This window comes from Telopea speciosissima, chromosome 10, assembly GCF_018873765.1.
Source record: "Telopea speciosissima isolate NSW1024214 ecotype Mountain lineage chromosome 10, Tspe_v1, whole genome shotgun sequence".
Lineage (NCBI taxonomy): Eukaryota > Viridiplantae > Streptophyta > Magnoliopsida > Proteales > Proteaceae > Telopea > Telopea speciosissima.
The window spans coordinates 23488982-23496814 of NC_057925.1; the positions used below are offsets into that span (position 1 = coordinate 23488982).

The window sequence follows — 7833 nt, forward strand, 5'->3', positions numbered from 1 at the left end:
AGGTTGCTGCTGGAGCTTAATCTGGAGGCAAGGTATGCTCTCCCCCTTCTTCTCCTTCTTCTTCTCCTTCCTTTCTTCTCCTTTTCCTTCTCTTTTTCTCTCTTTTCTCTCTTCTTTCCCTCCCCACGATTTGAACAGTGAATAGAGCTCTAATTTAGGTTGAGACCCTCTATTTATAGACTTGCCATAACTAGGGTCTGTTTGGGAGCCTGGGCCCACTCCAAAAATGCAGTTTTGAAACTGATTCTGGGCCATTCTGGCTACTCTGGTGGGGTGCACAGGGGTCCAAGGGTAATTTATGGTGCCCAAGACTCCCATCTACCTGTGGAGGGTGTCCATGGCTAGTATGGGTGGTCCCCACATCTCTGATGTTTAAAATATTACTTTTTACCACGCTGGGCGATTCACTGGGTGATGTGTACATCGCCCAGTGCATCACCCAAAGAATACAGCAGAGCTATAACTCACTGTGCTTGCATAGGGGTATGGCCCAGGGCTTAGGCCTTATACCTGCACCTCACCCAGGGTCAAATGCACCTCTTTCCAGGTGTGGGCCCCACATTTATGGAGAGGAGAGAGAATACCTGGAGTCCAAGCTGTACATTATGCTATGTGCAGTGCAACTGCAAGGGTCAGCAATCCATCTTTTGACAGGTATGTGGGAGGACATCCTCTGGGGTTCTCCATTAAATTCTATCACTAGAGTGATATTCCACAGTGTACTTGGATGGTTGACCGGAGGTTCCTGTCCTTAAGTTCAAATACCCAGCCAGTTAAGAGCAGGTTTGACAATATTGGCGCCACCTACCTCTCAGCAAATCTTGTGTTTCATGCATGCACAAAGCATGCCGAAATTGATTTCCATTTTGTTTGGTATCGTGTATCCAAGAAGCAATTCCAAGTCCAGTTTATCTCTACACTTGATTAACTCGTCGATAAATTGACTAAGCCTCTTGCTTCAACGCAGTTTGACTTCTTGCGGGACAAGCTAAAGATTCGGGTGCCTGATTCTCCACCTTGAGGGGATGTATTGAGAGAAACCCTAGTCGAGTTTCCTTTCTCGGTTTATTATCACATGTGATAATAAACCTCCTCCATTTAGCACATTGGATTGAGATTCTCATATACTTGTAAAGTCAATATTTTATGTGATCCTGAGAAATATCTTACCTAGTTTAAACTAAGCTAGGAATGTAATCTTTATAACCTATATATTATACTCTCTTTGAGAGGAATGAAATCAAGGAATATTATTCACTTTAATATTCTGATACTATTCTGGTTTTATTGGCCATGACGAGAAACGCTGTGAACGTTTGTTTGAAGATGAGCAGCTCCACTGTACACAACATAAGTGTGATCCTTCCCAATCTTGTACCCTTTTCACTCGATGCCTTTTTCAACCTTATCTTTGTTGTCCTGCCCCGGACCCAAGACTCCTTGAACAGGTTGTGCAGATTTCAATTCCTATAATCCAGCAAAAAACGCAGTCCTATAAAACCTATGTTACTCCTTCCACCCCTACCGCTACTTCTCGTCGACATAATCCAGCCGGAGCTGAGGAGAACACCTGGCGGTTACAAGTGCCTTGCCTATGATATAACCTCCCACGTCCCATGCAATCCCAACCACTCTCCCCAGTTGAGGGGCATAACTACCGCATCTCATACCCGGTCCAATCCATTAATCGGGATCATCCTATTAACCTGGATCATCCTACTCTAAACCCATCTCCTATCTCGGTCACTATCCAATTACCCCAGGTATCCCACTCTTTCTCCACCTCTTCCCATGATGCACAACTCCTAAGCTACCTAAATGACTTGCGTCATAAACCTGAATTGGTCCATGCCCTATCCACTATACTACCCCACCTCTCGGGTGTTTCTCTATCACCCTCTACCTCATCCCAACCAATACCTGCTGATCCAAGTCTTTTATACTCCCAGGACTGTTCGTCTTCTACATCATGATGCTTTACTATGTGTGCATTGTGGAACCGTGATAAATAGTAGCGATGAAAGCCAAAATTGCTCTGATGATGAGAGACATGAGGACTAGATGGTCAGTGCAAATAAGGTCTGTGGAATCCTAAGAGACATGGTGTACGTACAAGAGGTTTCAAGGTTTTATGCTGCCGCTCCCTGTGCCGGATTTTCACGATCCTTAGGCACTCCGTGCTCACCCACTTAAGACCCCTCCTATTCTAGCGTTTGATATATCTTCTCATATCCGTCCCAATCGGATTCCGAGCTTCACACTATAATTGCAGTTCACATCATTCTTCATCAAGAGGAAGCCCATTGTTGGAATCACTTAAGTCTTAGGCATATTTTGATCATCAGCCGTTGAAAATCTATGATCTGAATCTGGATATCCTTTTCTCCCCACCATCCATAGGATCTAGAGGAGCTCAATCGTCAACATGCAAATCAGATCATCGACTGCATTAGCCGTCACTTGAGAAGTAAACCGGATCGAGGATTTTAGCAGAGGAACCAAAGCACTGTTGTTTATGCGGGCATGCGGGAATTTAATCTTCACTCAAGTTCTCTTTTTCTGAAGAGAGTTTTTGCACGCGGATTTCTCACTTCTTCAACGAGATCCACTGCGATTTGGCAAAGTATCTTATTATTCTTCTCTAGTTTCAGCATCCGAGAATGGTTAATGGTGTAAGTCTTTTCACCTTCCCCCTAATTTCATCTTTATCGTCTTTCCAAGGCTATTTTGTGCACCTAATTTTCTGTTTAAAATCGTTGGAGTGTTTGTTATCACTCTTATGAGAGTCTACTTCAACTTCTTGCATGGCTTCATAAATCCCCCTATACTTCTGGTTCTTCATCTTGAGAGCTTCTTGCTCTTCTCTATGAATGCATTTAGGCTCGGGTTCCCTCTCCTTTGTCATCTACCTTCTTTGCTTGGTTTTGGAGGTAAGACTGCCTCACCTTCTTCTTCCCCTGAAGCAATCCCCCTCGGAGTGATCGCTCTTGTGGCTAAGTCGTGTTCCACTCTTCTTATCTTCATCCCTCTGCCGAGCAATACTACCTCACCTCCTTCTCCTTTCCTCTTAACCTTGGCTCTATCTCTTTTGCGGAGCGGCTCGCCGCCGAGTTCTCATCTTTGCTGGACTTCCCTGATTTGCAAAACCCTAAAGTAGATGTTTCAGACCATGCGTTTCAACAAGCTAGAATTAATATGCATTTTTTCCATTTTTGGATGGGTTCTGGATAATGCCCATTTTTCTGTATTGGATCTTCATTCATTGTTCATCATGACTGCAATTCTGCCATTCGTACCTAAGAGATCCTTCTTGTGTGTAGATGATGTTTCTTTAGCTCCTCAGTTGTTTCCTTCCGAGGAAGGAGAACTTCATAGCTGAGGCCTCAGTGACTGGCCGTAAACAGCCACCCAAAGGAAAATGATAGTCATGTCGTTCAATTATCGAGGTTTGGGTCGCCCTTCGACAAGGCGTTAATCCGTCAAATGGTAATAAAACACAGACCTCAAGTTTGTTTTCTTTCAGAAACTAAATCATCCAATATCATCCCACGTAATGTCTGCAGATCTTTGTCCTTTTCCCATTTTGTCTGCTCTCCACCTATTAATGGCGCAGGGGGCTTTTGCTTTAGTGGTCAGATAGGGTTCATTGTAATATCCTATGGAGCAATAACTAGTGCATTCATGTCGATGCTCACCTCTTGGATTTGAATCAACACTAGGAGATGACCTCTGTTTATTTGAGTTGTATTGATCAAGTCAAGGAGCAATTTACATCTTTATTAAATATGACTCCCTTCATTCAGCGCCCGTGGATCCTTTCAGGGGATTGGAATTCATATCTATCTTCAGATGATAAAAGAGGAGGCAGATGTATTCCATTTTCTCAACTAACCCAGTTTAATGAGTTCATCAATGGGGCTTGTGTTACAGAAATTTCTCAAACCGGCTACCATTTTACCTGGGACAACAAGCAATTCGATGAAAGGCGCATAGAAGCAAAGCTTGACCGGTTCCTCTACAACCTAGAATGGTTTAATCTGTTTCCTAATGCTACGGTTTTCAATGAAGTAATGGCAACCTCAGATCACAAGGCTATCTTCCTTCAAACCGAGAGTATTAAGCCTAGATCAATTAGGCCTTTTAGATTTCAGGCATTCTGGATCCAAGAGCCAAGTTTTATTGAAGTGATTTCCAACTTTTGGTCCTCATTTCAACTTCATGGCTCACCTTCCTTCACTCTTTATAAGAAGTTGCATCTCCTACATGGCTCACTCAAATTTTGGAATAAACACTCGATCCGAAATATTTTTCATAAGCTGGAAGACCTCAAACATTCTCTTTCTGTCATTTATGGGGTACATCCTACATAGAGAAATGATCATTGGTTTATTGAAAATAAGAGACTTATTGCTCTTTCAAAAAGATTGGCTCATCAAGAGGAAATTCTATGGCAACTGATGAGCACATTTATGTGTGAAATCTTAGGGCATAAAGCATGCATTTTACATACTTAGAATGGAGCTACCTTGGGTATTTTCTGTCATTTTCAGGTTTTAGGTCCATTTGTGAGCTTAAAGGCTGTTCTGGACTATCAGGCGTCATATCTCTAAATTTACACGTAAAGTGGTCTAGTCTCTTTTCATAGTTGTAAAGAGGGCTGAATTTTGAGCAAGATGGACGTGATGCATTAAAAGTACAGATTGATTTTGATATTCATACATGCGATTATTCTTTTTGGGCAAAAAAAGAATAATGGGCCAGAAATGAGCTGGAATGCAAGCCCGGGACAGTCTGCTATTTTTCAGGGGTATATTTGGAATCAAAGAAGACAATCATGATCAAAGGTTGAGATTCTCTCATGCAAAGATCCCCTTTCTGCGTTTTTCACTTTTAGAGGAGAGAGAAAATCCTACAATCCCTCTCTCATCCCAACTCTCTTAATCCCCATACCATATCTCTTCTCCCTCTTCTCCCTCCCACGTTTTCTCTCTCTCCCATCTCTTGGGCAGTTTTTAGTTATTATTTTTTTCTCTCCTTGGAGGAATTTTCTTCTTCTTGGAGTAACCAAGTTGTATTCTTCAATTACTGTAATTTCAATTCAATTTTTTTTTACAAGCCTTTTAGAGTAATTTTTCTTTTCAAGCTTTCTAGCTCTTGGATTTCCAATTCTTGTGAGAGGGATTAGGGGTTTTAGAGAGCAAATGGCGTTCTTCCATTCAAGCAACACAATAATCATCAACATCAATTGTAAGTTTGGTAGAAGGGAGTAATCGATCCTATTTTCATTTTTTTTCTTTACATTTTTATTCTCTTTATTTCAAGTTCTTATGTTGGAATTTATTTTTGATTATTCTCATTCTCATGTCTTACTATGTTTTTATGTGAGATTTTTATTTTGATTTTAGGTTGGTAGATGTAGATGTGAATTCAACTTTGGTAGAGAAAACTTTGTTGAATTTGGCTCAAGCAATTTCTGGTTGTAATTTCTTTACTCTTAGATCTAGGCTTTCATATGTGTGGTTGTGATATTTCAATCCGTCAATCAATCCCATATTCTGCGTTAGATTTTTGTAGGTTAGATGATGAATGGATAGGCCGTTGGAATTGATAGATGCATGTGTTAGGATCGTTAGTTTAGTCTAATTAATCACTGTAATTGGTTCACTCTCGCATTACTTCAAGTAAGTAAGAGTGGTTTATCTCCCTAAGATCAACCCGTTAGCTACATTGACCCATACGCTTGCGATTATTTTAATTCACGAATAAGTTTTTGGCGCCATTGCCAGGGAGATAATTGTCCACTTTGTTTTTCTTATTTTTAAGTAAATCGGAGTGCTGTTTTTTTCCTTTTCTTCTTCTTTAAAAAAAAAACCCTCATCTTGTTCTTATTCTGTTTTGAAGATTGAATGCCCAATCCAAAAATTCTTCCTATGCCCAAACCCAGCCAATCTTGGTAGTACCTTGCAGGATTTCATCACCTGTGACGCTGCTCCTTGGTTCGTTCGGGTGGTTTGCATTGGCATTGGATCTATTGTTTGGAGGTGTTCAATTGTCTTAATAGGAAGTGAGCAGTGTGAAATCTGTTTTCTTTTGTTTTTAAAAAATAAATAAATAAATAAAATAAAAATAGGAAGTAGAGTAGGAGACCTCAATTCGAGTCAGGTGCGACACTTTGAAACAGAACGTCGATTGAGGACAACACTATTGTCTCGTTCGAACGGCACAGTGGGGACAAGCTCAAGGGCCAAAGACATTCCAGGCCTGCGTTTCTTTCATAGACTAGCTTTACCAACGGAATAGTCCTATCGGTTTCTGTGCCAATTTGTTTTCAGTGGCTAACCAAGGTTCTAAGAAGCGTGGTTGGACTCATGATTCATCATCTGGTAGACTTGTTAGAATACCACCTTCACCTCCACAAACTTAGACCATGGTCGACCAAGCTCAGCCTAGGACTCTTAAGGATAGGTTCTACCCTGCCAGGACTGCAAAGCCTTCCTGCATCAATCTACCTGCTGTTACAGAAAATAATTATGAACTCAAGTCAAACTTCATTAATATGTTCCCCATTTACATGAGATCGCCAATGAAGATGCCTACCTCTTCCTTAGAGAATTTGAGGAGGTGTGTGTTCTGATTAAAGTACAAAATTTATCTGATGATGCAATTAGACTTTGGTTTATAACCTTTGCTCTGAAAGACCAAGCCAAGAAGTGGCTCTATAGTTGGCCGACTAATTTCATTGCTACATGGGATCAGTTTATGATTGTCTTCTTAAAGAAGTTTTTCCCTCTTCACAAAACTTATAAACTCAAGAGTGACATTTTTCAATTTAGGCAGAAACCACATGAGTCCTTCTCTAGATTTATGGAAAGGTTCAAGGATCTCCTGTTAGAATGCCCTCACCACGGTATTGACTTATGACAACTTTACCAAATCATTTATGAGGGCATTGACTTTCAGACCAAGCAGCTACTAGAATTTATGTGTCCCACCGGATTTACATCTTTTACAGATGAGAATGAGGCTTAGACATTTTTAACCAACTTGGCTGATAAGACTAGGGAATGGGAGCCCACCCAAAAAGCTGAAAGGACCACTAAGGGTTATCTCATTGAGGGTGTACCAGCCAAGGAAGCCAAATTAGATAGCCTCATCAAAATGTTGGAAGCCATAGTTCCTAAAGAGCCTGTCCCAGTTAACCAAGTCAACCAGGTCTCCATGTGCAGTTGGTGCCATACACCTGGTCATCTTATGGAGGAATGCCCCAACACCTTTGTGGGAAATTCCAACACTGAAAATGTAAGTGCTCTTTATCAGAATAATCCATATAGCAATACTTACAATCCAGGATGGAGAAATCACCCTAATTTCTCTTGGACCAAGGGAATCAAGCAGGCCCATCCAACTTCCACCATCAAGGCTAGCCTATTCCCCAAAGGCCTAATTTCTCTCCCTCCTCGTCCTAATCTAGAACCACAAATGAATTTTGCTAGGCCACCGCTCCTTGCACCTTATCAGCAACCCCCTGGATTTACCAATATTGGAGAGGCAGCAAGAATAAGTGAGCTGGAAAAAAGCATGGCCCTTCTCATGACAAGCCATAATAATGTGGAGAAGCAACTCACCCAGCTTGTTACAATCTTGTATGAGAGGGAAAAAGAAAAATTACTTAGCCAACCTGAGCCAAATCCTAGTAATCAGACTCACACTCAACAAGGAGCCCTTGTTCCTCAGCTAAATAATGTACAGAGTCAACAACAACAACCAAAGCCCTCCAATCAATGTAATGTTATTTATTCCTTATGGAGTGGCCGTGATTATCAGCGGGATTTT

General features: G+C 41.2%; 1 non-coding gene across 1 annotated transcript; it reads right to left on the reverse strand.

The window, feature by feature from the left end:
* Window positions 1–6804: 6804 nt before the first annotated feature.
* Window positions 6805–6911, reverse strand: LOC122644394. The gene has a single exon (XR_006330325.1). It is a non-coding gene; the product is annotated as a small nucleolar RNA R71 (small nucleolar RNA).
* Between the last annotated feature and the right edge of the window lie 922 nt (window positions 6912–7833).